Here is a 4416-nt window from a genome sequence, read left to right as displayed (position 1 = left end):
ACTGGGCCACGCCGATACGTTATCCCTGTCCCGAGTGTAATGCGAGCTCGCGGCGTTGTTTAGGAGGAACCGGAAGTCGGCGGTGGCGGCGCTGCTTCGATCCAACGCGTCGTTCCAACCCCTCGAGGAGGAAGGACCTGGATTTTCGTTATTCCTCTAACGAACGTGCTTTTAATTAGCATTCGCTGAGAGAGAGAGATCGACGCCGGGAATACGTTCCGCTGTTTGCTTTACGAGACGCTCCTTTGGTTGAGTGATCTATTTTTGAGAGGGGTTAATAGAGTTTGTAGTTCGAAAATTTTCTACCCTGTGTATGTGCTGAGTTTGATTCGGAGGGTATGTGAGAGTTTGTTTGCTTGAAAGTTGCCTCACTGGGACCAATTATTTTTCCAATAGAAATGCAGATGAAACTAAGAAAGTTGCAGTTCTATGTTGGAAAAATTATATTTGTGTCATTTTTTTTTCGCGTTGTTTCGCTGTTTTCGGGAGGAGAATATCAAGGTAGAGAGGAAGTTATGATAGATTTGTTTTCGATCTGTTTTTGTGCAGAAAAATTGACACTTTGTCGGTGAATCGGTAATGGAAAGGAAGAAAAACGTCGTTGATCAATGTGATTGCAAAATGTGAGGGTGTCAGTATTAGGTCGTGTGATATGAAATGTGATAATGAAAATCGTTTTTTTCAAATTCAGACTAATATTACCCTTCGTTTCCTCAACAGTGACTTATCGAGAATTCTATGAATATTAATTGTGTTTACGTGTAAAAAACACGGAAATTTTTAACGCTTAAATAATCATTTTGGGAATGATTGGAAACCCAACATTTCATATTACACGACCTAATTGTTAGGAAGAATTGATATTCTACTGGATGATTTAGAGCTGCATTTGATTCTGGAAATCAACGAAATAATAATTTCGTGTATTAACAAGCAACTAATTCTTGAAAAATATCCTTTTTACAGAAATTTCCATTGAATAAAGATTAATTTCTGTCTATAAATAATTCTACAACTTCCACAAATTTAAGCTTTTTAAGTTACTCAAATAGAATTGATATTTTAAGGGATGATTTAGGGAGATCTATTTATGGCTGCGTGTGATTCTGGAAATCAGCTGATAATGCATTAGTAATGCATAATAATTTCGTGCATTAACAATCAACTAAATTTTCAAATATATCCCTTTTACAGACATTTCACAATCGATGCATTTTTCCACGAAATAAAAATTAATTTCTGTCTATAAATAATTCTACAACTTCCACAAATTCAAGCTTTTTAAGTTCTTAAAATCATGAAAAAAATGATTCTTAAAATCAACGAAAAATGCGTAATAATTTCGTGCATTAACACGCTAAATTTTCAAATATATCCTTTTTACAGGCATTTCACAATCGACAAATTTTTCCACGAAACAAAAATTAATTTCTTCCCATAAATAATTCTTCAACTTCCACAAATTCAAGCTCTTCAAGTTCCTCAAATATCATTTGTCGCGGAAACAAAATTCTGTACGATCTATATATTCGAAATTAGCGCAAGATTGTTCGAAACGATCGATAAGAAATAACGTTTCACCGATTGCACGAAGATCTCGTTGGTTCCCAGGACTGAATCTTAGCACGCAGGAAGTTGAAAGCCGTGGCCCGATCAGGAAGGCAATTCGTTTACTCGGAACTCCTCTCGCTGAGCCACCCCATGGCTTTGTCGTCGTTATTCTGAACGCGCCGCGGTATATCGTCTCTTAACTTTTCCGCTTTAGAGCTTAACTTCGTTCGCGCCGACACCCGCAGTCCCTCCTTAGTCCTTTTGCAAACTTCGTTACAGACGTACCGCGTGAATATATTTACCGACTTAAACGAACGCTTAGGCACGCATCAGCCTGTATCTCCAAGGCTCGCGTTTGTAAAAGTACGCGGTTCAAACGGCGGTATTTACACTTTAACATTCTAATAAGTGCACCAACTACTACCATTCTCATTCTTCTACCATGTGTACGAGCAACTTTCTCAGATCGGTTTACCTCAGCTTCAGAGTGAATTTTCTCGATAGAAGTAAGCGAATAATACCGATGATATTCTTCAGAATTTACCTATTATCTCGTGCAGAAATTTGAATACTTAAAAATTTTAATTAGAATCTCTCTTCTCTCACCTTCCTTTTTCTTCCCTGGATAAGTTTTCAAGTCAAGACGGCCGGAAAATCCCAACGCTTGCGGCTTTTCCTCGAGTATGTACATAATATCACTTTCATTCGAAACTAAAACTAGGCCAGTGGATTGAACGTAAAAGCAAACTTCGCGCGATAGTAACGCGCTAACAGCTAACACACAAGTGCGCGCAACCATTTAAAGTAATTAGCGCGACTTGTCGCGAAACAGCTAACTGAAACGAGAGGAGGGAGCTCGAAAGGTGGACGTGGCCTTGGTTGTTGCTTCTGCGCCGAGCCGGTGAATTAGTCGCGTTTGAAGACCGGAAGTCGGCGGAGGTAAGGAGGCGGGAAGCCAAGAAGTAACGGTTGTAGAGAGATGATTAACGAGCTGTTTGAAACAGTTCCACCGTTAAGTAATGATTCTTCACGCACCCCGCTTCGACCTTCCTTCCTCCTCCGCTCCTCCACGCGGAAACTTCAGACGAGTCTAATAAATATATAGAAGGGAGAGGCGATAAATGTATTACGACGATAATTCGACGATGATGGAACTTTGTAATTGAGCTGGGCGGCACTTAAAGGGGAAATGGCGGGTCCAGTAAAGTTGGCAAGTTTCGAATATATAATCCATTGAACAAGATCAACCGATGCTCCGGGGGCGCTAGCAGGCGAGCTGTAACTCGATAATAGCTGAATAACGAAATTAATAGCAGATTTACATAGATGCATAACACGTCCATTGAAACATGTTTGTCTTCCGGCTGGACGATGTTAGCGCAGCTGACCAAGCTTTGATATTAAACGTCGTAATGTTGTCGCGTTAACAATTAACAGGTAGAGTCTTGTAATTGTTGATTCTAAGAGTTAAAGGAAACCTGACTAGGCGAGCTACTAATTATCTGAGATAATGAACCAAGTCACTTCGCTTGTTACACCGAAGTGAATTAATTAGGACGAGCAACTTTGAGAGCGGAAGAATAATCGTAGGAGACAAATTTCTTGGAAGTATTACAGTTTGTAAAATAATTTCAAATTGGGATATCAGTGGGGTCTGTCCTCTGTTTAAGTCGTTTACAGTGTTAAAGGGCTATTACTTTTAACCGGGTATCTGAGATAGACGAAAATGACCCGATCGACCCGGGTATCGCACGAGTACTCGAATATGTACATAAAACAGTCGAAATCTCGGTGGCCACTACAGCTGGTGGTTGCCCGGGCAAACAAATGAGGATCGTGATGCCGACGTGTCAAAGTGCACCTGTACCCTACACAATATTGTTTTTAAACCTCTGCCGAATCAGTCGAGGAATAATCTACTCTCAGCTATCTCATCTCATGAGTCAGCATTCCTCGAATCGAACATTATACCATAACACCTTGCAGTTTAGTTTCAAAACCATTGTTACAATGTTCCAGCGCAACATAACTACCCTGCTTGCCACACTTTACGACACAGCGGTCTTTGCTATCCAACTCTAAGTCTACGATATTATCGCGCTCTCTCGAGAGTTAGACTTTATCCTGTATCTCTATCGTGTTCTCTACCTTGACTTACTCTATCGGCCATAATCTCTACACCACACACTATCTATACACACCTCTATAACTTCTCCAGCCTTACCTCTATAACCTGCGCGATCCAAAGAAGCAATTCCGGTGTTTTCGAATCATCACGTTCTCACGGTGGACCGAGCGTATCGATCGGTTTTCACGATAAACGTCGGGCGTTATTCCTTGCTTACGTTACCATCTGTCTGTACACGTCTCGCAGGTGTATCATCTCTGCTTTGATCCAGGAGGAGCGGCGCCTCTTGTCCCCGCGACGGAATTCGATTAAACCGCCTGCAGGAGAGTTCGAGTTTCTTATGTTAGTCGAATTGGAAGATTCTACGAGCTTCCACGTGAAAGTGGTCTCTTCTGTCGTTGCGCTCAACACGTTGGCCACCGCAGTCACGTATACGTGCCCGACTAGAATTTCAGGTAGGCATGCCAAAAGACGAATCTGGGCCTAATGCGGAAACGATTAGGCACACCTAAATGCTGCAAGCCTAATCGTTACCGCATTAGGTTCTATTTCGGAAGGAATGATGCATGCCTAAGTTGGGCATTCCTAACAGTTGCCATACGTGGCTGAGCGCACGCCTAAGTTAGGCATTCCTAACAGTTGCCATACGTGGCCCAAATGGGGGTGGCCGAGCGCACGCTTAGGTTGGGCATTTCTAACAGTCGCCATACGTGGCCCAAATGGGGATGGCCGAGCGC

The sequence above is a fragment of the Habropoda laboriosa genome, unplaced genomic scaffold (genome assembly GCF_001263275.1).
Source record: "Habropoda laboriosa isolate 0110345459 unplaced genomic scaffold, ASM126327v1 scaffold77, whole genome shotgun sequence".
Lineage (NCBI taxonomy): Eukaryota > Metazoa > Arthropoda > Insecta > Hymenoptera > Apidae > Habropoda > Habropoda laboriosa.
This window is presented reverse-complemented; position numbering follows the sequence as displayed.